At 36.3% G+C, this 27885-nt stretch overlaps 1 long non-coding RNA gene across 1 annotated transcript; it reads left to right on the forward strand.

The window, feature by feature from the left end:
* Nucleotides 1–25534, forward strand: LOC128662262 (uncharacterized). Its single transcript, XR_008402733.1, has 8 exons — nt 1–182; nt 2061–2102; nt 2797–2912; nt 4444–4569; nt 4787–4874; nt 12755–12850; nt 20658–20720; nt 25270–25534. It is a non-coding gene; the product is annotated as an uncharacterized LOC128662262 (long non-coding RNA).
* Nucleotides 25535–27885: the final 2351 nt, after the last annotated feature.

A 27885-nucleotide genomic window follows, 5' to 3' on the forward strand; every position in this document is an offset into this window, starting at 1 on the left:
GTGTCTTTTGCAGGTCATTACGTAAATTGGTGGGCAACACCCCTGAAAATTGGGATTTGCATCTAGATGCTGTAATATTTGGCATCAATACAAAAAAACAAATGACTACAAAATATTCACCATACTTTCTCGTGTATGGGAGGGAGGCAAGGTACCCGTCAGAGGTTCCAGAAAGTTATGCGGTTTGTTATTAATTTTTATTTATTTTAAACAATTAAATGTATGTGAACATTAATAATTAATTTAAAAATGTTTAAAAAAAAAAATTGTTTTACATTCGATTGTTTAAAATTTCTTAAAACATTTTGTGAATTGTGCATATCCTAAAATGTAAAAAAAATTATAAATCATTGACATAAAAAAAATAACAATTAAAGGCAAATATTTTGTCCAAAATATCATTAATAATATAGCAGACTTATATAGCTATGCTGTCTGTACTAGTCGGATCCAGCACCCCCCTTATAATTGTTTAGCATCATATACACATAGGCATTTAATTTCCTAACTGCTTATTTGATTCTAGTTATGCTCCAGCAGATAATCATTATGTACTTCTGCATTATATCAAAGATAAGCTATATATCGATAGAAACATATAAGATAAAGTGTGAGTTGAGTTCTATAAAAAAAATAATAATAAAGTATTTAAAAACTATTTCTTAATCGAAATAACACTGAAAAGAATATATAAACATATAAATATATTTTTTAGTGTTAGAGAATACTCAAAGAGGCCATTCAAGGATAGCCATATAACAATTTTTTAACCCCTTAAAGGGACACTCAAGTCAAAATAAACTTTCATTATTCAGATACAGCATGCAATTTTAAAAAACTTTCCAATTTACTTCCATTAAAAAACGTTCACAGTCTTTTTAGATTTAAAATTTTTGAGTCAACAGCTCCTACTGAGCATGTCCAAGAATAACTATGCATTTGTGATTAGCTGATGGCTGTCACATGGTACGTGTATGAATTTTGTATTGGCTGATGGATGTCACATGTTACAGGGGGAGTGGAAATAGACATAACTTTTCCAATTGTTAGTGCTATTACATTGTCTTGTTATCTTGCATTTGTTGATTTTTCAAATCTACTGTCTTTACTGGTCTTTTAAAGGGACACTAACCCCAATTTTTTTATTTAATGATTCAGATAGATCATGCAATTTTAAGCAACTTTCTAATTTACTCCCATTATACATTTTTATTCGTTCTCTTGCTATCTTTATTTAAAAAGCAGGAATGTGATGTATAGGAGCAGGCCCATTTTTGGTTGCGAACCTGTGTTATGCTTGCTTAATGGTGGGTAAATGTAAGCCTCCAATAAGCAAGCACTTTTCATGTTGCTGAACTTAAAATGGGCTGGCTGCTAAGATTTACATTCCTGCTTTTAAAATCAAGATAGCAATAGAACAAAGAAAATGTGATAATATGAGTGAATTAGAAAGTTGATTAAAATGTTATGCTCTAACTGAATCACGAAAGAATTTTTTTTTGTCAGTGTCTGTTTAATGACAAGGCCATTTTTCAATTTATTTCCCTTAAGGACCATGGCTATTTTTACATTTCTCCTGTGTTTAGCTGGAATTTTCCTCTTACTCATTTACTGTTTTCACACATATTATATACCGTTTTGCTCACCATTAACTGGACTTTATAAAGATAACAATTTTTTCATCATATCTTATAAATTACTCTTAATTTTTTTATAAAATATGATAAAATAATAAAAAAAAAAACCAATTTTTTCTTACTTTGACCCCCGAAATCTGTTACACATCTACAACCACCAAAAAAATAAAAAAAATGTTTTCTAAATTTTGTCCTTGTTTTAGAAATACACAATGTTTACATGTTGTTTGCTTTTTCTTTGCAATTTATATGGCAATAAATACAAGTAGCACTTTGCTATTGCAAAATATAGACATTTGTTTTATTTTATTATTTTTATTTCTACTTTTTGGATTTTTTTTTTTTTCATTAATAGATTTTTACTTGTTAAAGCTATAAAAATGTTCAATTATTTCAATATCTTTTCTTTTTCTAAACTTATAGGTGAACGATGATCTTGTGGACTCAGCTGTAGCAAAGGAAGAGGTGTATGCTGGCTTCGAGATACTACATTTTTTTTCTGGAATAGTAAACATAAATGTTAATAAATCACAAGAAAATGTTAAGAAAAGGAAAGAGAATTTAAAAACTCATATTTCAGTCAAAATGGGAGACATGGTTCTAAAAAAAAAAGGGAAATCACTGCAGAGAAAAGGTGGGAAATTAGAGAATACATTTCTTGGGCCATATACAGTGATTAGCGTTGACGGCAAAGTAGCCAAGATTCAAAAAGAAAATGGTAATCCAGAGATGGTCAATATGGACCTATTAAAAAAAAACACCATCAACAAGAATACAATCGAATTTAAATAATGAGAACAAAGAATCTTTTATAGATCAATCAGATAATTTAACAGCAGCTGAATCCTATAATTTGGAAAAACAGAAGATTATAGGAATAACATATTTGCATGTGCAAGAGTTGAAAAGCGATAATAAGGGATCTAAAATTGTAGGAGCAACTGGATCCAATTATGTTGAAAAAAAAGATTATAGAAATACCAAATTCACATTTCCAAGACTTAATAAGTTAGAATAAAGTGTCTGAAATTGTCGCAAAAAAGGATTCAAAAGAAGCAGAAATGGAACAGAAGTCTTATAGTCAACGTATGTGTTAGTAAATCACACTATTAATAAATTAATATATATTATAATAAAATATATATTTTTTTATTCACAGTAATTTACGAAATATGGCAAAATATTACTGGAAATTTGCTTGTTTCAAAAAATTGGTCAATATTCAATTTTCGATTTGGATGTGTTGGGGCTGAAACCAGGCAACTTGAAAGCCAGGTGAGTTTTGAGTATGAGTATATTTGAATATTAAAAAATAAAAGGTAAACAAAAGAAAATATATAGTTTATGAATTTGAAAGAACATATATTTGTAAAAGGTATTTCTAATTTACTACTATTATCAAATTTTTATTGTTATCTTGGTATGTTTATTTAAAAATAAAAAAATGAAAGCCTTTCATTTCGAACTTTATTGTATCAGCAACCTGTATAGTCATTGTTTTTATTTTAACACCAATCATCAAGCGTAACAAAGGTAAGTAACACATCTAGGCTTTATTATTAAGCTTTCATTAAATATTTTTCAAATATAAATACCAAGAGAACTGATAAAAAATAATATGATTAAGTTGAAAAGTGGATTTCAATGAAATGCCCTATCGAAACCATGAATTCATAATTTTGTTGTTTATTGTTTGGTAAATGTTATTTTTACTTCAAATAAAAAGGTGACGTTGACAGCCCTAAATAGCTAAGCAGAGCTGCCCACAACCATTAACTATTTCACATCCAACAATAAAGAACAATTATCACCTTCTCTAATTCATTTTTTGACATTGGCGTTGCCGCAGCGAGCTATAATAATGCGGAAGCACATTAAGATATTCAATATTATGCTGTCAAATGCATCATGTAAGCAAATAAAATCACAGAAGACATACAATACAATGGTATTATGTACTGTGTGTTTATCCACAAATAACAGAGCTTAATGAATTTAGGGTCTTTAAATATTGTGAATGTGATGATATACTTCACAACCAATGTCCTCAAATTAAAATTTAAATAAAAAAAATACAAGTAGATTATCATGGATAAAGCTTACAATGTAATATATGTTTATAGTTAAATTTCTATAAATATGTCATCTATTATAGATACTAGTTAAACCTCTATCTTCTTTGTGTTGTGTCTTTTATTTTTAAAGAACCATTATGGATATTTATCTTTGAAAGAGTGGAGATGAGTAATATTACAAAGGCCATTTGCAACTTTTAATTAAAGTTATTACTTGCTTATGTACTCCATATTCTCTACCATGTTTTCAATGTATCTGTTCATGACATCATAAATAATAATAATATAATAATAATGATTCTATGAAACAGATAAATTAATTTCTAAAAATTAAATATAACCTTTTTTTATAAGCTGTAATATAGATTGAAATGTAATAGTGTCCGCAACCTTTGGATTCTATACTTTTGATGCTCTACTTTATTGTATGATGATGCACTCATGAATTAATGTTATCATGTATTGATGAACAATATAATTAGGATTGATCACTCATGATGATGTACCCTTACACTTTCTTCAAATGTGCATGTTAATATTTACTAAGACGAATGAACTATTATTTTATGATATTTTTATATTATGATCACAAAAATGTACCATAAATTAGTCTAATGTATATCAAATTTTCTAAAATATATCTAATTTTGTAAAGACATTGCACTCACTGTTTAATTACTTTTTAAACATTCTTTATTTATCATAAAGTTATGAATTTTTTTTTTTTGCAGATTATTAATGCATACCTGTTTCTACTGGTTAAAAAATATAACAAAAGTTCTAAAAAACAAGCATGTGTTATTGACAACTTTGCTCTAAATAATTTGTGGGAAGGAAAATCAAGACCACTGAGAAAGGTAATTGTTTATTCTAATTTCTATTCTATAGTTTTAAAATCTTAAACTGTTTTATATAAACAATTAATGGTTTTTGTATTGAGTTTATATAAAAAAAAATAAAAAAAAATGATTGAACATATTGTAGTGTGCTCCAATCTTTATCTTGAACGCTTCTTAAATGTATGTGAATCGTATTTAAATAGTAAATATTTTTAATTTTTTTTTTTAAACACAGGTGATGTACCCTTTGGAAAATGTGTGGTTTACCTAAATTCTTTAAGAGAACAAGTAGAGCAAATTCAACAAAGCAAAAATGTAACTCTGTAAGTTAACTTGAATATACAATCAGTATTGTACTTGCATTTACTTTTTAAAGACACAATGAGTCCACTGATCATCATCCTTACTTATGGGATATTCAACCTCTGGTCAGCAGGAGAAGGCAAATAGCACCACAGCAGAGCTGTTAAATAGCTACTCCCTTCCCTCCCACTCCAGTCATTCTCTTTGCCTACGTTAGTGATAGGAGCAGGTAAAGTGAGGTATTAGTTTAGATTCTTCAATCAAGAGTTTATTATTTTTAAAGTAGTGCCAGAGAGTGATACTTTGTTCTGGGTTGTAGCCTTAGTCCATATCAGTCTCTTCAGTAGAGCTTTTGGTAGCTTTAGAGCTATGTGAACTTGTGGGACATAATTCTCACTGTGCCTCCCATGTTTCAGCTGCCCTGTATCCTTCATCTTCAGGTACTTACTGACTCAGCATTGTTTTATTTCTCAGGCTGATGTGAGGGAGAGGACCTCTCAAGCTTGTGATCTGCCCTACTGCCATGCAGTATTTGAGGTAAGTGCTAACTTTATGGGATTAAAGAAGTCTCAGTGTTTGATACTTAGCACTATGGTACATAAGACGTTAATAGAAAACATTACTTATATGGGGACGGTTTTAGACTTTGAGGCTGAAAGTTTTCTTTGGGCAGTGATTTAATGCAGGCACTGGGGCTGGAGTTATGTTGCTCATTTTATTTTTTTATTTAAATGGAGGGCTCCGGTAGTTCCACGCTAGTTTTTCCCTTAGAGAGGGAGACACAGACCTGGGGTATGCCCACAATGGGCGTGACTTCCTGTTTCTTTATGCCTCTGCACTGAGTGATATTTTCCTCACATTTGTAGGTCGTCATTACGCTGGGCTGGTTGTTTTCTGGGCTGGAGCAGCATGTATTGTATTTTCATGCGCTCATAGCACGAATGCGTTCCTAGTCCAGTTCAGAGACTGAATGCGGGTAACGGATTGTTGTACAGAGGGATACGGTAGCATTTGGTACGTTAGTAGCACCTCAGCAGGTTGCTGAAGTGCAGAGGTGTACTTTATACTTGTTTTTTCTGAACGTTTATAAATACACCAAAAATTAACATTTTGACAAAATGAATAGCAAAACCGTTTGCATTTAAAGAGACAGTAACGTTTTTTGATTATTTTATTTTATTGCTTCTTCACAGTTTTTTCTGTTAAATATTCAATATTTTATGAGGAAAGATAACCCAAGATGGGGTGCAATATGTTACATGTGCTTTATGTCTTGATGCAAATGTGGAATCACCAATCCCTTTCTGTCCTACATGTATTGAAAGGACTGTGAGTTTTAGGGATAAAAAATTTTCTGAGACAATCTCCTCTTAGGCAGATGTTGTCCAAGAGTCTTCTGATTAAGGTCAATTTATGCTGCAACTTTCTCCCCAAGCATCCCAAAAATTATCGCCCTCACCAGCAGTGCCCTGTGCGTCGGCTGTAGTTCCTTTTGGAATTTCACTACAGGACATAGCTTCCCTTATGTCTTCTACTATCTCTGATGCTTTGTCTGCCTTTCCAATGTTGCAGGACCATCGCAAGAGGAAGTCCATTTCTGCAGTCAGCGAGGTTTCTGATTCAGTTGTAGCCGTTTCAGAAGTCTCTTCCCACCGTTCCGAGGAAGAGGTTCATGCTCTTGCATCTGAAGGTGAAATCTCAGATTTAGAGTAGTTTTTACCTTTTACGGACTCAGAAGTGGTATCCTTCAGGTTTAAACTAGAACATCTTCGTCTGTTACTTAGGGAGGTTTTAATTACCCTAGACGATAGTGACTCCACAGTGATGGTTGTCCCTCCAAAGTCTAGCAAATTAGACAGATATTTTGAGGTAAATAAAAAGAGAGAAGCGCTCAACCTGGGAACGAACAATCGCATAATAGCTTGTTCTATGTCTATTTACCACCCAAGAAGCAGCCTCTTTTTGCTCAAAATGTGCCTTTCACAGAGAACTTTCCTGAAGAATATACGTCTGATCCTGACTTCACAGTACAGTCCAGCCCCGAAATAACAGGCAATCCCTCTCTGAACGAGAGAAACAGCAAAACCCCAGACGTACGTTTCGGCCTATTGTGGGCCTCGTCAGTGAGGTGCCTTCCTTTACAGATGTTTTTCAAATTCCTAATAATGCCTCTGAAATTTTTAATAGGGAATGGGAGAGACCTGGAATTCCTTTCTCTCCTTCTCTCATCAAGAAGATGTTTACAATAGCTGATTCAATTAGAGAGGTTTGGCAAACTGCCCCTAAGGTGGAAGGAGCTGTTTCAACCTTGGCTAAGAGAACTACTATTCCTATAGAGGATAGTTGTTCCTTTAAGGATCCGATGGATAAAAATGTTGGAGGGATTACTCAAGAAGATTTATGTACACCAGGGTATGCAGTGGCAACCAGCTGTGTGCATAGCTACCATTACGCATGCAGCAGCTCATTGGTTTGACGCTCTATCTGAGGCCCTCAGGAGAGAAACTCCCTTGGATGAGATCAAAGACAGGATAAAAGCTCTTAAGTTAGATAATGCATTTCTTTTGGACGCTTTCCTTCAAGTTATTAAACTGGGAGAGAAAATGTCAAGTTTCTCTATTTTAGCTCGCAGGGCCTTATGGCTAAAGCCTTGGTCTGTGGATGTTTCATCTAAGACTAAGCTCTTAGCTATTCCTTACAAAGGGAAAAATTTGATTGGTCCGGAGTTGAAAGAGATTATTTCTAATATCACGGGAGGTAAGGGTCATTTTATCCCTCAAGATAAGAGAAATAGACAAAAGGGACGACAGAGTAATTTTCGTTCCTTTCGAAATTTCAAAGGAAATTCTTTCTCTTCCTCCTCTAAACCAGAACAATCTAAGCCTACTTGGAGACCCCACCAGTATTGGAACAAGGGTAAACAATCCAAGAAGCCTGCTGTTGATTCCAAAACAACATGAAGGACATGCCCCCGATCCGGGACCGGATCTGGTAGGGGGCAGACTTTCCTTCGTCGTTCAGGCTTGGGACGTTCAGGATCCCTGGGCAATAGCAATATTGTCTCCGGGATACAAACTGGAGTTCAAAAGTTTTCCTCCACGAGGAAGATTTCTTCTTTCAAGATTATCTGAAAACCAGATAAAGAAAGAGGCGTTCTTACATTGTGTAAGAGATCTCTCCTCCCTGGGAGTAATTATTCCCGTTCCATTACAGGAACAGGGGCAGGGGTTTTATTCAAATCTCTTTGTGGTTCCCAAAAAGGAGGGAACCTTCAGACCTATCTTAGACCTCAAGAGTCTAAACAAGTTTCTCAGAGTTCCATCATTCAAGATGGAGACTATTCATACCATTCTTCCATTGATCCAGGAGGGTCAATTTATGACGACAGTGCATTTAAAGGATGCATATCTACATGTTCCTATCCACAGAGATCATCACAGGTTCCTGAGGTTTGCCTTTCTGGACAAACACTTTCAGTTCGTGGCTCTTCCTATCAGCCTGGCAACGGCACCCAGAATTTTCACAAAGGTTCTGGGGTCTCTGCTGGCGATTCTAAGACCGCGGGGCATTACGGTGGCACCTTATCTGGACGATATTCTAATCCAGATGCCATCTTGTCAACAAGCAAGATCTCATACCGACATAGTGCTATCCTTCCTAAGAACTCACGGGTGGAAGGTAAATCTGGAAAATAGTTCCTTAATTCCGAAGGTAAATCTGGAAAAAGAGTTCCTTAATTCCGAAGACAATGGTGACCTTCTTGGGAACTCTGATTCTATATCCATGATTATTTTTTTGACAGAGGTCAGTAAATCAAAGATTATGGATACCTGTCGAGCCTTTCAGTCCACTCCTCGGCCGTCAGTGGCTCAGTGCATGGAGGTAATCGGACTGATGGTGACGGCAATGGACATCATCCCGTTTGCTTGGTTTCACCTCAGGCCTCTGCAGTTAGACATGCTCAGGCAGTGGAATGAAGATTATGCAGACTTGTCTCCTCGAATAAACCTGGAACAGGAGACGAGGGACTCTCTTCAATAGTGGTTGTCTCCGGATCATCTATCACAGGGAACCTGCTTTCGCAGACCACCCTGTGTGATTATGACAACAGACGCCAGCCTTCTAGGGTGGGGAGCTGTCTGGGGTTCCCTAAAGGCTCAGGGAGTATGGACTCAGACAGAGTCTGTTCTTCCTATAAACATCCTGGAACTAAGAGCGATCTTCAATGCTCTTGTGACCTGGCCTCAGTTGGCTTTGGCACAGTTCATCAGATTCCAGTCGGACAACATAACGCCAGTGGCTTACATCAATCATCAGGGAGGAACAAGGAGTTCCTTAGCGATGACCGAGGAAGCCAAGATAATCCAGTGGGCGTAGGCCCATTCTTGCCATCTGTCAGCAATCCACATCCCAGGAGTGGACAACTGGGAGGCTGACTTTCTGAGCAGACAGACATTTCATCCGGGAGAGTGGGAACTCCATCCGGAAGTGTTCTCCAATCTGATTCTCAAATGAAGTCTGCCGGAGTTAGATCTCATGGTATCTCGTCAGAATGCCAAGCTCTTGAGATACGGGTCAAGGTCCAGGGATACCCCAGGAACTGATAGATGCTCTGGCAGTTCTTTGGTCCTTCAGACTAGCATACCTGTTTCCCCCGTTTGCGCTTCTGCCTCGGGTCATTGCCCTAATCAAGCAGGAGAGGGCATCAGTGATCCTCATTGCTCCTGCTTGGCCTCACAGGATTTGGTATGCCGATCTGGTGGACATGTCCTCCCTGCCACCTTGGAGACTTCTGTTGAGGAAGGACCTTTCCTTTACCCAAATCTAGTTTCTCTGAAGCTGACTGTTTGGAGATTGAACGCTTAATCCTATCCAAGCAGGGTTTTTCGGATTCGGTCATAGAGACCTTGATTCAGGCACGTAAGCCTGTAACTAGAAACATTTACCATAAGATATGGCGCAAATATCTCTATTGGTGTGAATCCAAGGGCTACTCATGGAGTAGAGTTAGGATTCCCAGAATTCTGTATTTTCTCCAAGAAGGTTTTGAGAAGGCTTTATCGACAAGTTCTCTAAAGGCTCAGATCTCTGCCTTATCTATTTTGTTACACAAACAAATGGCAGATGTCCCAGATGTACAATCTTTTGTTCAGGCCTTGGTTAGGATCAGGCCTGTGTTCGAACCAGTTACTCCTCCATGGAGTCTAAATTTAGTTCTTAAAGTTCTTCAAGGGGCTCCGTTTGAGCCTATGCATTCCTTAGATATTAAGTTGTTATCTTGGAAAGTTTTATTTCTTGTTGTTATTTCTTCAGCTCGAAGAGTGTCTGAGCTATCAGCGTTGCAATACAATTTGGCTTATCTTATTTTCCATTCAGATAAGGTAGTTTTACGTACTAAACTAGTGTTTCTTCCTAAGGTTGTTTCAGACAGGAACATTAATCATGAGATTGTTGTTCCTTCCTTGTGTCCTAATCCTTCTTCTCAGTAGGAATGTCTTCTGCACAATTTGGACGTAGTCCGTGCTTTAAAGTTTTACTTACAAGCGACTAAGGACTTTCGTCAGTCTTCTGCTCTGTTTGTGGTATTTTCTGGGAAACGTAAGGGACAGAAAGCTACGGCTACTTCTCTTTCTTTGTGGCTGAAGAGGAGTATTTGCTTTCACACAAAGAAAATAAATAACAATGGCGCTAACACCCTCTTTAAATATAGTAAAATCAAGCAGTGGTTTCTTCTGTTTAGGTTCCCTGTCTTGTCCCTCCATTATCATCCTTGTACTATAGCTTTGGTATTGTATCCCATAAGTAAGGATAATGATCGGTGGACTCATCGTGTCTTTAAAAAGAAAAGAAAATGTATGCTTACCTGATAATTTTTTTCTTTTTAGACACGATGAGTCCACGGCCCGCCCTGTTCTTTTAGACAGGTTGTTTTTTTATTATAAACTTCAGACACCTCTGCACCTTGGCTTTTCCTTTCTCTTCCTAACTTTGGTCGAATTAATGGGGTGGGAGGGAAAGGAGGAGCTATTTAACAGCTCTGCTGTGGTACTCTTTGCCTCCTCCTGCTGACCAGGAGGTGAATATCCCGAAGATCCGCGGACTCATCGTGTCTTTAAAAATAAATTACAAATTAATCAGGTAAGCATAAATTTTCTTTTTTAGTCAATAAGAAAAGTTAAACATCAAAAGCACCTATTATTTAATATGTTAGAGCTTTTATCATTATGATAAAGCACACTTATTTTCTAATAATTTTTTTAATTTTGGTATGCACTTTTTCGGAACTTGTGTATCATTTTTTTATTTGAAACTGTTATTTAATTGTCTTAAGTTGGACACCCGCGTACAACAGAGAACTAGAATGTAGCGTCATTCGTGAATACTAGCTAAATATCTATATTATTATATTTATTTTAAAAAGTATATTTAATATATTTAAGTATATTTAATTAACTTACTTAATAGTATTAATAGACTTTATGTTCCAACATATATGTGACTATCTGGCTCAATTGAACACATGTATTTTAAAACCAGACATGATTATAATAGAATATATATATATATATATATGATCATTTTTCAAACTTTTGCATATGTTAAGAGATGTATTTATTAGTCACATTTCTATGACTGTACTAGAGATAAATCAACATACTTTCATCATTCTCTGAATAAGTCATTAGTTTGTGAACTTTGAAGTTATATCGCTTCATTACTAAAATTATAATTTTTATATCATTTTTTTACTTTATTTGTATATCAGTTCATTTTATCAACTGTTATATATTGCATTTCTCATTCAGCATCTTAGATCATATATGTAATTTAAAGTGATCGCCATATTAAATAATTTTAGCAAAATATATATATATATATATATATTCTATTCTCATTTACTATTAATATAAATAGACTCCAAATTTAGTCTATCTCTTGCTGAGTGTATAAAAATATGATATAATTTACATCACTAATTACATAAGCATTGATCTGATGTATTCAAAACAAGGAAGATGTTACTAATTCTGCAGTTGGTTGTTTAAGATTTTAAAATCACCAATTCAGCAATTTATTTAATATAGCGGACATTCATCCACTATAGTATTTATGGCCGTTGAAAATCTTATATAATCGCTTGTTTTTAAAATAAATCATATAATTATACAATTTATTTCAAATTTACTTTTCATATGAACTGTTACATTTCACCTATAATAACAAGGAATTTAGAAACTGACATAGAGTCTAAGGTGTTTATATACAAACTCAATATGGAAAACTTAAAACATAGATAAGAAATAATTACATTTCATGGCCATCATGAATTGTTGCTTGCTTAAAAGGACTCATCATTTCACACTTATAGTGTATCTGTCCCTACAGGGGACCTGGTGATCTTTTAGTAAATGGGTTTTAAATAATATATGCAAAACATTTTTTTTTTTTTAAAAAGAGGGGGTTTGATTTCTGGGTCTAGCTTCAGAATCGTGACAAAATGGATTTTAATTTAACAATGGTTTTATGCATGTCCAAGTCTAATATTTAATGGATAACATACTTATTTTATCTTACACTATATATATATATATATATATATATATATATATATATATATATATATATATATATATATATATATATATATATATATACGTATATGTATATATGTAATGTCACTCAGCAATACCCTGAGACTAAGCTATAACATAAAAACAAGGTAATAAATAAAAAAATTAAAAATTTAAAAATATATATTTATTTTTTAATATTAATTTTTAATAGTATTGAAAATGCATAAAAAATATAATAATGTATACCGTTTTTTAATTTTTATTATTCTTTGTTTTGATTTTTTTTTAATAATCTAACATTTATTATGTTTTTTTCAATTTTACAGAAAGTTTTTGAAGGAAAAAGGAATGAAATTAAGTACACAGCTATAACACACCCAAACCAAAATGATTCAGTCTCTTGCGGGGTATTTGTATGCAAGGTAATAAGAAAACTGTATTAAGCGATAATAAACATTAAAAATTATTTACATCTTAATATTAGTAGAGTCAATTAGGGGAATCACTTGCACAATTGGTTAAGGAACCAACTCGTAAGGAAGCTATATTAGATCTAATACTTACAAACAGTGATACAGTTTCAGATGTGTCTGTAGGTTAGAATCCAAGATTCCAGTGATCATGAATATGTTTGGTTTAGTATTCATGTGCAGGAACTGTCCACCCAGACTAAAACAAAAGTTTTAGACTTTAGGAAGGCAGATTTTTCATTAATGGGAGAATACCTAAAGAACTATTTAAAAGGGAAAACTCTTATTACAGGGGTTCAAGAACAGTGGTAATTTGTCAAAGGTGCCATTTTAGATGCAACCGCACACTGTATTAGACATGTCTGTAAAAGTAAAAGAAAGCAGAAAACAATTTTGATTTTCAAAGAAGTAGCACATGCTGTAGAGACAAAAAGATAGCTTATAAAAATTACAGACACACACAAGCAGATGCTGATATGAAAATATGGAGACTACAACAAAAAAAGAATAAGCAGTTAATTAGGAAGGTTAAAGCTCATGCAGAAGAGATGATAGCACAGTCAGTAAAACATGGGGACAAAACATTCTTTACATATATCAGTGAAAGAAGAAAAAATAAGGTAGTAGTAGTAAAATTGAAATCAGCTGATGGTAGAATAATAGAAGGAGATAAGCAGATTGCAGACTGTCTCAATGATTACTTCTCTTCTGTTTTCACAAAAGATTGTGAAGATAGAATGTCTACATTAAGGGATGCAACGACAAATAGAAACAAGCGTAACAGTAATCTTTTTACAGAGGATGAGGTTTTGTTAGCATTATTAAAAATAAATGTTAAAAAGGCAGTGGGGCCTGATAATATTCATCCAAGAGTTTTTAAAGAACTTCGATCAGTGCTAACTGTCCATTCATAAAAAGTGCAGTAGAGAAGAATCTGGTAACTACAGGCCAGTTAGTTTAACTTCAGTAGTAAGGAAATTAATGGAAAGCCTCTTAAAAGAAAGAATTATGACTTACATAAAGACAAACAATTTAGAGGACCAAAATAAGCATGGTTTTACTTCAGGGAGGTCATGTCAGACTAATCTAATTGACTTCTTTGATTAAGTAACAAAATTATTAGACAAGGGTGGAGCAGTTGATGTAGCATATCTAGATTTCAGGAAAGCATTTGACACCGTCCCACCCAATAAATTAATTCACAAACTGTATCTCCTTGGTCTATATTCAAAAATTGTGAACTGGGTCGAATGATGGCTCAAGGACAGAAAACAAAGTGTTTTAGTAAATGGAGTTCATTCAGCAGAGGGGTTGTTACTAGTGGTGTTCCTCAGGGGTCATTTCTGGGGCCTGATTTGTTTAACATATTTATATGTGATATCAGCAAAGGGATACAGTGGAAAGTATGTCTGTTTGCAGATGATACAAAAATTTATAACAGAGTGGATGTTCCAGGGGGTACAGACAAAATGAGAAGTCATATACAACAATTGGAGGATTGGACAAATGACTGGGATCTAAAGTTTAACACAGCAAAGTGTAAAATAATGGATTTATGGAAGAAAAATCCAAATGTTAATTACAGAATTAATTACACTTTACTGACTGTTACAGATGAGGAACAAGACTTGGGAATTATTATTTCAGATGATTTCAAACTTAGTAAACAATGTTGTAATGCAGCGAGTAAGGCTAGCAGAATGTGTGGATGTATTGGTAAAGTTATTTGCAGCAGAAATAGTAAGGTTCTTATGCCATTTTATAGATCATTAGTTAGGCCTCATCTTGAGTATTGTGTGCAGTTCTGGAGGCCATATTTTCAGAAGGATATTATCAAACTTGAATATGTGTAAAGGAGGGCTAACAAAATGGTACATGGTCTAAAAAATAAAACTTACCAGGATAGGCTCAATGACCAAAGAGGTGATATGATAGCAACTTTCAAGTACATTAAAGGGCTTAGTAAAACTGAGGCTGTGGGAATGTAACATAAAATGGAAAATTCAAGAACAAGGGTTCATGATCTCAAGCTAAAGGGTAGTAGATTGAGGAGTAATTTGAGGAAGCACTTCTTTACCGAAAGAGTGTTTGATTTATGGAATAAACTTCCTCAAGAGGTAGTAGCGACAAACACTGTGGGGGACTTTAAAAATGCATGGGACAAGCATAAGGCTATACTACAAACTAGATAAATTTATACTGTTAGGTATTATCGGGCAGACTTGCTGGGCCTATGGCTCTTATCTGCCGTCAATATCTATGTTTCAATGTCTTCATTTCTTACTAGTATTAAATACAGAACATGTCCAACAGACAAGAGGAGGCAAAGACAACACAGCCAAAGGATTAAATACCGCTCCAACTCCCATTATCCACAGTCATTCTTTGTCTTTTGTCACTAGAGGAATTTCAGAGAAGTGTCGGAAGATTTGGAGTAGTCTCTTATGGAGGGTATTCAACTGTGATTTTAAGTAGTGTTGTCAGCCTCTCAGTGAGAGCATTAACGAAAGTTAGGGTCTGGAGATGCAGGGAGAGTCTTTCTGCGAACCCATCCAGACTTGTACTAACAGATCCATAAGCAATCAGTGTTTAAGATTTTCACTGCCTGTTGCTATCACTCAAGTACATGTCAGGAGCGATGCTACAAGTCTGTCAAAATTGAGAACTTGAGAGGCCATGTTCCTGTTCCACGGCATTGATTCTGATAAGATTGTTTCATTATTTATACATGTATGATAACGCAAGAGGACAGGGTCACAGTGTGACTCCTTTTATCTGTATAGAATCAAGGGTTAATATATCAGGAAGTGGATTATTCTACAGGGGGGACTTACAAAATATTTTTTTTTTTAATTATGTTTATGCTGCAACATGTGTGAGATGAGGCTCATTCAGGTGTTGTAACGTACAGATTTTACTTTTGATTTGTGAGAGCTTAAAACAAAAGTTATTTTTGGAGCACTTTTCCACTGTAACAGGGACGGTCCTGCATGGCATACCATGTGACCGGGTGTGGTCTTACTGGTTTTATCTATCTTGAACTTTCTTTAAGTGAGAGTAAGTGGTTTCTCGGTGGGGTCTTGTTCATAGGAGGTGGTGAGTGCCAAAGCCATTGGGGGTATAAAGGTGAAATTTATCTTTTTATATAGTCCATACTACATGCACAAGCTATGGAGTACTCTGATACATAAGAGGGTACTTCCTCTTTTTCAATGTATAATTACTGTTTAAATTGTGAGGAGGATACGGTATATACTCCTGCTTAATTATGTTCCACATTCCTTGATAAAGTAATTATATCTAAGAAAACAAAGATTTTTAGTAACACTGAGCCATCCACCTCTGAGGGGTCTAATTCCCTTGAGGTGCGCACCCTACAGTAATCTACATATACTCATGCAGCTTCCCATAGCGCTAATACTCCCTCTTTGGGAGGGGCCCTTTTACCGGCATACTTTAATGACCAACTTAGAGACAGCGTTGTCTGCTGCCTTTAGTTGCTTTACCGCGTCCTGCTAAGCGCAATAGAAAGGTTAAATATTGCTATTCTTCACAGGTGTAATTTAATTATTTTTTTAATTTATCTATACAAGATTATCCGCTGATAGAGACGTCTGATACTTCGGAGGACGAACTTTCTGTGTAGGAAACTTCTGCCTTTAAGCCTCCAGCTGTGGAGGAAACAGACTTCGGTTTTCAGATTTAGCACTTGTAATTTCTGTTAAGAGAGGTTTTGGCTAAGTTATAGGTTCCAGAGCCTAAGTTGCTTGCAGAACCTTCTATTCCTAAGCGTGACAGAGTTTACGAGTACAGGGTTATAACACGTTTTTCCTTTTTTCGTAAAAATGGCGTACATTATAAAGAATGAAATTTGAAAGAATTTTTTTCCACTTCTTCCTTTAAGAAATTATTCCCAGTTCCGGAATCTCAATTGGAGTTGTGGGGTTCCGTCTATAAGGCGGATGGCGCTATCTCCACGCTTGCAAAGCGCACTACTATTCCACTTGAGGATAGTTCTTTGTTTAAAGAGCACATGGATAAGAAGCTGTATTATTGTAATTGATCAAGGTTGTGACTTGGACTCTATAAAATTCATGGTTACTGGAGGCATGGATGGCTTTTGGAAGGAAAGATAAGATCAAAGCTAAGGGATCTAATTTTTGGTCCTTTTGTGCAGACAAATCACAACGCCAGCTGTACTTCGCTAAGCCTGATCAGTCCAAGGGAACTTGGAAACCGCCTCAGTCTTGGAACAAGTCCTATCGGAAAAAGAAACTGCCAAACCAAAGTCGGCATGAAGGAACGTCACCCAATTCCTCGCTGGATCGTCTGTCGCGGGCAGACTATCACTCCTGGAGGCTTGGCTTGGGGACGTACAAGACACTTGTGTATTGGTGGTGATCGCTCAGGGATACAGGATAGCTTTCAAAAATCATCCACCCAAGGGCAGATTACTATTGTCAAAACTGTCTTCAAGGCCAGAACAACTAGAGGCTTTTCTAGTGTGTTATTGTACTGGTACCTCTAGCAGAATGAGGTCTACCACAAACCTTTTTTTGTTCCCAAAGAAGGAGTGAACTTTTTGCACAATTATGGACAAAGTGCTTGAACACATCCTGTCAGTCACATTGTTCAAGGTGGAGACGAAAAGGTACATCCTTCCCTTAGTTCAGGAAGGACAATTCATGACTACAATAGATTGGATTGGAAGGATGCTTACCTTCATATTCCAATTCACAGCAAGAAATTCAAATTTCTAATATTTGATTATCTGGACTAGCACTTCCAGTTTGGTGCACTTCCTTTTGGTCTAGCTACTGCCCAAAGAGTCTTTACGAAGTTTCTGTGGGCTCTGCTCACAAATGCGAGAAACATAGGTATAACAGTAGTCCCATACTTGTACAACATTCTTGTTCAGGTTCCATCCTGTCGACTGTCAGAGGAACATTTGACAGCTCTTCTGTTTTTTCTTCTTTGATCTCATGGATGCAAGATAAAATTCTAAAAAAGTTCTCTTGTTAACAGTTCTCTTGTTACCATTCCCAGAGTGGAGTTCCTGTGTACGATAATAGACTCAATATCCATGATGATATTTCTTACAGAACATATACTTTGAAAAATAACTTTTTTATCTTTACATCCAGACCTCCTTCAGGCCCTCTGTGGCCCGGTATATGGAGGTGATTGGGCTCATGGCGTCCAGCATAGACAACATTATATTCTCAAGGTTTCATCTCAGACCTCTTCAGTTGCGCATGCTGAGGCAGTTGAATGGCGACCACCCGGATCTGGAACAACAGATTTTTATGGACAACCGATCAAGATAATGTCTAATGATGGCTCTGTCCAGATCACCTGTCCCAAGGGATGTCCTTCAGAAGATCATCCTGGGAGATTGTGACTACGGCCGCAAGTCTATCATGATGGGGAGCTGTTTGGGGTGAAAGAATGGAACAGGGTAGGTGGACTCGAAAGGAAGCTCTCCTCCCAATCAACATTTTGACTCTTCGGCGATCTTCAATGCTCTGAAGGATTGGCCTCTCCTGTGTTCGTACCTTTGTATCTTTTACAATCAAACATTACCTCGGTGGCTTACATAAACCATCAGGGGGGAACGAGAAGTTCCCTAGCAATGGGGGATCTATATTGGATTATGGAATGGGAGGAAGACTACAACTGCTCTCTGTCAGCAATCCACATTCCGGGTGTGGGCAACTGGGAGGCTGATTTCCTCAGCAGACAATACTTTCATCAGAGGGAATGGTCTCTCTACCCCGAGGTGCTTGTTGAGATTGGCAACAAATGGGTGACGCCAGAGATAGATCTCATGGCGTCCATGCCCAATTCAAAACTACCCGGATACGGGTCACGGGCAAGGGAACCTCAGGCAAAACTAGTGAATGCATAAGCAGTGCCTTGGAAGTTCAATCTAATTGATATTTTTCATCCTTTAACAATTCATCTTGTAGTGGACCACATCAAGCAGGATCAAGCATCCGCAAAACTCATTGCTCCGTTATGGCAGCAAAGGATGCGGGTTGCGGACCTGTTGTGGATGTCTTCATCTCCTCCATGGAGATTACCTTATCGCAGGGATCTGCTGGAACATGGTCCCTTTGTCCATCAACATCTATATTCTCTGAGGCTGACTGCGTAGAGATTGACTGCTCGGTCATAGCCAAGAGATGTTTTTCAAAGAGAGTGATTGATACTCTCATTCAAGCTCGTAAGCCGGTCACTCATCACATCTATCATTAAAGGGACACTGAACCCAATTTTTTTCTTTTGTGATTATGATAGAGCATGCAATTTTAATCAACTTTCTAATTTACTCCTATTATAAAATTCTATTCACTCTGTTTGAATCTTTATTTGAAATGCAAGAATGCAAGTTTAGATGCCAGACAATTTTTGGTGAACTAACTGGGTTGTTCTTGCTGATTTGGTGGATCAATTCACCCACCAATGAACAAGATCTGTACAGGGTCTGAACTCAAAAAATTGCTTAGATGCCTTTTTTTGTTCAAATAAAGATAGCAAGAAAACAAAGAAAATTTGATAATAGGAGTAAATTAGAAAGTTGCTTAAAATTGCCTGCTCTTTCTGAATCACTGAAGAATTTTTTTTTGGTTCAGTGTCCCTTTAAGGTGTGGAGCACCTACTTATTCTAGTGTGAAGAGCGTGGATTCTCCAGGCATAAGTTTAAGGGTATCCAGGATTGTCTCCTTTCTACAGGATGGTCTGGAGTTGGTCCTTTATGATAGTTCCTTGCAGTGGCAGATTTCAGCTGTATGTGTTCTATTGCACAAGAGGCTCGTTGAGATTCCTGATGTTCAATCCTTGGTTCAGGCGATGGTTAGTATCCGGCCTGTATTTAGATCTAACGCTCCTCCTTGTAGTTTAAATTTGGTCCTTAAGGTCTTGCAGAGGGCTCCGTTTGAGCCTATGCATTCGCTTGACAATAAGTTACTGTCTTGTAAGCTACTTTTTCAAATGGCTATTGCTTTGGCAAGCAGAGTTTCTGAGATGGCTGCCTTGCAATGTGAGCCTCCTTAACTAGTATTTCATGCGGATAAGGCTGTTCTTCGTACTGGGTTGGGTTTTCTTCCTAATGTTGTTTCTGATATAAACATTAATCTCGAGATTGTGGTTTCTTCCTTGTATCCTAACCCTTCTTCTAAATAGAGGTTACTTCATAATCTTGATGTGGTTCTGGCATTTAATTTCTATCTTCAAGCTACTAAAGATTTTAAGCAAATCTGCAGGATATAAATCTCATCAGAGGATTACGGCTCATTCAACTAGGGCTGTGGCTTCGCCTTGGCTCTTCAAGAGTGAGGCCCTCATGGAGCAGATTTGTAGGGCGGCTACCTTGTCCTCCATACATACTTTTTCAAAGTTTTTAAAATTTAACCTCTTTTCTTCTGAAGAAGCAGCTTTTGTTATAAAGGTTTAGCAGGCTGTGGTGCCCTCGGAATAGAGTATGATTATAATTTGAAATTATGATTTAAATTTAAAATAACGTGTTAAAGCAAAAAAAGTTATTGAATATGGAAATTATTAAAGTTATAAAAAAGTTATTTATATTTAACACGAAACTTGAAGAAGACTACAGGGCAGACCTTTTATTTGACAATCGTTACTTATTTTGTTGACATTGGTTTACTTTATTTTTAAAACATTAATGTGGTTTTTGAGATTACCACATTTAATGTATGTAAACTTAAATTAAATTTTTTTATTTTTTTTATTTATACAGCTGACATCGAGAATTTGTGCAGAATATGTACAATGGAAACTTCAAGAGAAGAATTGAAAGGAGGTGAACAATGGGTCATTTTTTTATTTTAAATATATATATATATTATATAAATGACTGTAAGCAATTTAATCAGCAAAGTGCATTTCAATGGTTAGGCTGTCAATAGTCGTCTTGTTGTTTTCCATGAAACAAATATCCACAGTCAAGAAATACTCCCGTTCTTTGTTGATATTTTGTTTATTGATCACGTACCAAGTTGATCAACATGGGAGAATTTAGCAGACATCAAATTATGAAGCTGGGCAGTCCAGCATTCAGTTTTAACAGATTACAACAGGTCACGTTACCAACATGTATCCACCAATAGTATTTGATTTAAAGGTCACTCCACCTAATTGCTGGGTGACACACCTATTGTAATACATACATTTTCCTGTAATTGTGAAGTTTACAAGAATGACGAACAATTTCAGAAAGACAGTTTCCATTTCAACAACCTGTTAGGGAAATAGCGTTACACTCTACCTTATAAGGTACTGGCTTGGTTTCATGCACACTGGCCTAGTGCACAGGAAACCGTTAGTAGCCGAGTCTAATTTGGACAAGGAGAAAACCACAGCAATTAACTGTTTGTTATAGAGATGGTTGCTTGGCCCAATGCAGCACACGAGAGATAACATATTCACATAACAGAAGTTGTCAAGAGAGATAGAGAATGAAACAATTAGACACAAATAAAGCATAAGCAAAAATATCTGCTCTGGACTACATGACTAAAATTAAAGCCCCTTAAAAATAATGTCAACTGCCTCAATTATTTTACAGTCCACTGCCACCATTTACAAAAGTTTTAAGACTTACGGAATTGTGCAAGATTGATAAACACGCTCTATTAACTATTAATGCATGTTAAAACAGGACAACATGCAGACAGATTGATGAAACAACGATCACTACATCGCTGATTCCATACCATGTTCATCAAATTATTGGTCTATCATTTACATATAACAGGTCTAGCATGAAAGTTAAGATTTACAGCTCATACCGAGCGTGATTGGCTGTTGCTTTGATATAGGGCAGGCTTTCATGTGAGCGCAATGTAAAGCTTGTGTTTAATTTAAAATAACACGATTGGACTCTCATCTGAGAGCTATAGAAAACACGGTCAATTATGTAAAGCAATGTCTGTCAGAGATTGATAAATTTAGACAATGAGAAATCCTAAATTTTTTGTTGGAGATTAATATGATGTGTATGGTCTCTGAAATCTAATTTATATATAAATATGTTATTATTAAGAAATATGATGACGAATGATTAAATAATGCTACATAATGGAATATAAAAATTTAATTCAAATTTTTAATTAGATTTAGGGGCCAATTTATGTAGGTGCGGATGGATATGATCCGATATTGCAGATCATGTACGCTGCACATCAATAAATGCCGACAGTGCATGCTGTCAGCATTTATCATTGCACCAGCAGTTCTTGTAAACTGCTGGTGGAACACCGCCCCCTGCAGATTCGCGGACAATCGACCGCTAGCAAGGGTTGTCTATCAACATGATCGTATTCGAAAGGGTTTCTTGCAAGTTCTGTCCGCCTCCTCAGAGCAGGCGGACAGGTTATGGAGCAGCGGTCTTTAGACCACTGCTTCATAACTGGTGTTTATGGTGCTCGCTAGAAACACGGCCCTTCAAGCTCTATACGGAGCTTGATAAATGGTCCCCTTAAAGTTTTTTCAGCAAAACTACATAGCAATTGTGTGATTGCGGTAGTTATTAATTAATAAATTAATATTACATTATAACAAAAATAATATATACTTAATTTTAGGGGGGGCGTGCCCAACCACCGACCAAGATGGCTGCTGTTTAAGCTATATCTGTATATGGGAGCTGATAAAGCTGCTGGTTTTCTCTCCTATACCTGTTGAATCCTATTAATTTCAGAAAATCTGTGACAAGCACTAATTTTGGAACAGATTCATGTGCCTTGTATATACTAAGATGAAAACGCAGACCTGAATAGAGAAGGTACGCAGCAGAGGCCTTGAAGCGGCCTATACCTCTCTCTACCCCCCGCTACTCTGACCTGTCAGTTATTCCAGTCATTTGTGCTGACGTTCAATTATATTCTGGAATTCAATTTTCATAATTTTCATGATAAATTAACTGCCGCTATTGGATATCACCGCTACTACAAGGAAGAGAGTTCATGACGAATTACAGAAGAATCTATTCTGAGCCTAAAATGGCTGCTACGCTACAAGAATGGGAATTATTAGTCCTGGAGGTGCTCAACACGCATTTTCAGTTAATTGAGAAGGAACCCCAGGTCTAGATTTACAAGGCGTCTCAGTCCGTGACACTAACAAACTCGGCTACATAGAGGAAACACCCTATAACAGCACTGACACAGATGACCCTAATCCCCGGCTGGTGAACATATTCATAGTGTGTCCGATGAAGACTGAGACATCTAGCTTAGAGCCGCAGCTAGTTACGACACCTAGAGATGTTGAGTCGCAGGCTGAGGCCCACTCTAAGATGAAAGCACCACGGGAACAGCTGATCTTTACTACCGCAACTGGTTTACCTTTTTTCAGTGAGTCTGTGGGTCGGGTGCTGAGAAGGCGCCCTTGGCGCAAAACCCACAGACGAGCCGTGATCCCCTGCATCAAACCAGGGTGGGATGCTATTCAGACTGTCTTACAGCTTAACAAAGAACTCTTACTGATGGTCACGGACTCTTGCTTGCTGGAGGGTGTGTTTGAAGTCCTGGGCAATAGACTGGTATCAGATGAGAGCCTCTGTTGGAAGAAACAATCTGGCATAGGTTAACTCTTATAGAGACAGTGGGGCTATATGATATTGACATTATCAATGACTATGACTCTTGTTCTGGCTAAGTTCTCTTGTTTATGATGCTGTGTGTTCCCACTGTTAACCCAATAAGTATATGTAATTTAAGTGAGATTGGAGAGTTTTACTATAGCAGAGGGGAAGGTGCTAATATAGCAGCGAGGACTATATGGTGATTACCAGGGGGCTGCCGAGGCAGCTGACCCTGTATAGTCTGTATGATACTAGGATTTTTTATTCATAATGCATATAGATCACTGTATAATGCTCTTTGCACACTGCCAATAAGATCAAGTGGCACCCTTGTTTATATCTGTACTTAGACTGCTGCCTAAGACCCCCAATATCAATCCCCTATTCTGTTAAAATAACGATACACAGAAACTCTGATATGACTTAGTCTTATTTTCTGATATTTTGCTCTATTAAACTTAAATTACTTCCCGAGATATGTTAAAACCAGAAACACTTCTTGAGCCATACATACAGCCCTATTTTGTGGTTAACCTATTTATTTATTTATTTCTGCCCGGGCTGGGTGTTTAATCTAGGCGTGAACCTTACTTTTTTCTTCAACACATCCCATGGTTATGGTTAGATACAAGTTGCCGGGGGTTTGGGTTTTGTTTTGTTCTATATTTTTTTTTTACCTCTCCTTCTCTCTGATTTATCCTCAGGGGTATCCAGATTGTAATTCTATAAGTTACCCTATACTAATTTGTGTGTGCATTATAGTTTGTTATGTATTATATTTTCATATGCACTGGTTATATTTGCAATTGATGCGGTCAGTGGCCGTATAAACTAGCTATGAGAAGACATATTTGCGTAATTATAGATTTAAAGGGTCATACAGGGCCCTATATGTTAATGGAAAAACCTGAGGTTAGTTTGTTGTTCTTTTTTTTAACCACATAGGTTGCTTTATAAAACTTGAATTTTCTCTGGCATTTTGTCCCGGGGTGCTACTAGTTTTTGAACTGTATATTTTCATTTATGCCCCAGAATAGTACTGTATTATTATGTATATGATCAGCTTTTTATATTTTGATAATTTGCCCTTACAGGTTGAGGGCTTATGTAAGTGGTTACCTTGTACTGTATTTTCTTTAACCTCAATAAAAAAAATTAAAAAACAAAACAAAAAAAAAACCCCACAATTTTAATTTCGATTTCACTAGACCAATATGGTTAAGAACATTAACAGTATAAATTTTTAAATAAGGCCATTTTTTTTTATTACAGCGGTCCCACACCTTGCTCTCTCCCCCTCTTTTTTGCTATCTCTCTCCCCCCTCTATTATGCGCTCTCTCCCCCTCTCTTTTTGCTCTCTCTCCCCCCTCTTTTGCGCTTTATACCCCTCTTTTTTGCTCTCTCAGGCCACAACAACTCCTGCCCGACCACGCCCCATCATGGCACTAACGGCTACAACAACCCCTTCGTCATGGGTGCTCCGCCCGTCCAAGCCCGGTCACGTACTGGCCACATCCACCCGACACTTTCCCATCCGTCCACACCCCATAAGGGGACTTTTGCCGGCCACGCACCCTCGTCACGGATTCTTGCACAGTCTATACTACGCATGACTGCATCGGACAAACATACCTGTCCTATTATTATATAGGATATATCTTATAAATGCAAAATAATATATCTTTAAAATTGAAATCTGAATTAAAGTAATACAATTTATTTATTTAAATAGACAATGATAAAAATATATATATATTTTTCTAGGTGGCGTGCGACAGCTGTTCTTTTTGGTTTCATGTGATGTGCATTGAACAGTCACATAGGCCGGAAAACATTGAAGATTCTCCATTTATGTGCTATCAATGCGTTAAAAAATAATATACTTAACATGACTCCTTGAAAAATCTTTTTATTTTTTGTAAAAATTTGTCACTTTATATATGTTGTGAATAAAACAAATGGTTGTTTTCGGAAAATTGTTTATTATTAAATTTGTTTATCATTAAAAAATAAAATAAAAAAAACACTCCTCCCATCTGTATTTTTTTATGTTATTGGCCTCACAGGCGAAGGTTTTTTAAAAGAGTTAAATATAGGGATAGTAAATCCTAGGATTAGTGGAAATTTGTGATTGAACATTTGAACAAATAAAATGTAACTTCCATTATGACAGAACGCTTTTTTTTTTTTTTTAAAGGTTTTGTGATAAAAACAGCCTACAATGATAGCCTTATAACAGTAAGAACAGTTATACCATTGTTTACTATAGATTTGTAACGGTAAATAAAATACAACAATAAATGACAATATATAGGCTTCTCCAAACTCTATTTTCTAAATATGATAGCTTAAATGGCTGACTAATTGGATGGCCGCTTATGGGCCATTTGGTCACAAAAACTGAATGATGTCAGACTGGCACAGACTTTTGGGCTTCACAATAGCTAATATCAAGCAGCGGGTAAGCAACGCTTAGGATATGAAATAGATGAGTGAAATGTCACATTTGAAGAACATACAACAATAAGCTAGTAAAAAAACAATTTTGTGACATAATAATAAAATATTTTCTATATGGGGGGGGCGGAGTGGCGTGTTTAGCATTGTACAGCTTCGAGATATTTTGAAACAGAGCATGTCTAACTTGTTTGACACGACACCACCAGTACTACAATTTTAATGTTAGTGTCATCCGATATTTAACAATGACGCTCGTTGCCAACTGATAAAACAGGCAACTATATACTTGACATGCTATTTCGTAGAAATATATACATATAAAAAAATAGATAAATACAGGTTTCGATATTGGGCCCAATGTCAGTCAAAAGGAAATATATTTCTGGTCAATCAATAACATACAGTATGCTAAAATATTTAATAAACACTCAGAGTAAATGTACTTCATAAGACACCTATTTTAAACACTGGATATAACATAACGTATATAGAGAGGCAGCTGACAAGAGGCGCTCCGTGAAATACACTAGATAACACGGGCTAGTGGTATTGCAGGAACAATGCTATCCAAATTTTGATCTGTGCTTAATTACTTTTCTGAGGCTAGATTAAATTCCAGATTAGGTATAAGGGAGATACTGAAGTTTGTAGCTTTATCAATACACTCTAAGGCCTATTTAACAACGGTCTTGCGGACCTGATCCGACAGTGCGGATCAGGTCCGCAAGACCTCGCTGAATGCGGAGAGCAATACGCTATCCGTATTCAGCATTGCACCAGCAGCTCACAAAAGCTGCTGGTGCAACAACGGCCCGTGCAGACTCGCGACTAATCGCAGGCAAGCAGGGAGGTCTCAACCCGATCGTACTCGATTGGGTTGAATTGTGGCGATTCATGTCCGCTTGTTCATAGCAGGCGGACAGGGTTATGGAGCAGCGGTCTTTAGAACGCTGCTTCATAACTGCTGTTTCTGACGAGTCTGAAGACTCGCCAGAAACACGGGCCCTCAAGCTTCAAACAGAACTTAATAAATTGGCCTCTATGTCTGAAAATAACGGGGTAAGTTTGTGCTCATTATTGAGTGTGTTAGCTATCCGGCTCTGTGTTCGCTGGCTGGGTATTATGTAATATATTGTGGATGAGGTCCTATCAATAAAGGAAGAGCTCCTGGTTAGGGTAATGTTGCACAATATTTAGTTCTGGGATAGTTGATAACTCGTCTCTATGTAGTATATAATGGTGCTTAAAACCGCAAAGTAGGCTAGGTAACGTACAGTTAATATTTACTTTTGCAGTATCTTTAGGGATACAGTATATACTCACCTTAAAAATGGCAGCATTAATAAACACAATTGAGAGAGCTAATGTATAGGTAAAATGAGGAGTACAAAAAAATAATATACCCTAAACTGGACCCATAACTGTGTCTCGGCCACCGGCAGAGCATAGGTGTTATAAGCAAAGAATAGGAATCTTATATATTTAAATGCTAGTTATAGCCATGACTACAGAAGTATAGGCTTATATAGGTGAGTTATAGCTGTAATATTGGTCACTCCTACAGTCGGTTAATTAAACATAATATTGGCGTGATTGAGTATTAAAAATGATCAGGTTAGAATAATCACATACATATATATAAACATATGTTAATTATCGTTTAAACCACTATCTCATATATATATAGGTACACATCTAAGTATTAAACATAGAAATAAAACCAAAGTAAACATACATGTCAAAATAACATCTGTTAATACACTATCAATAAGAGAACATAAGAATGAGCGATATTGGATTATTCTTAAGCAATTAGTCGCACATGTACTGACTATACTAGGGATTTGGGAGTAAGGGCCTTATTCAGGAGGATCCTGAGTTAGGGAAGCGTTGTCCAATAGAGGAGCTTGAAAATATTAA

This window comes from Bombina bombina, chromosome 6 (genome assembly GCF_027579735.1).
Source record: "Bombina bombina isolate aBomBom1 chromosome 6, aBomBom1.pri, whole genome shotgun sequence".
Classification (NCBI taxonomy): Eukaryota; Metazoa; Chordata; class Amphibia; order Anura; family Bombinatoridae; genus Bombina; species Bombina bombina.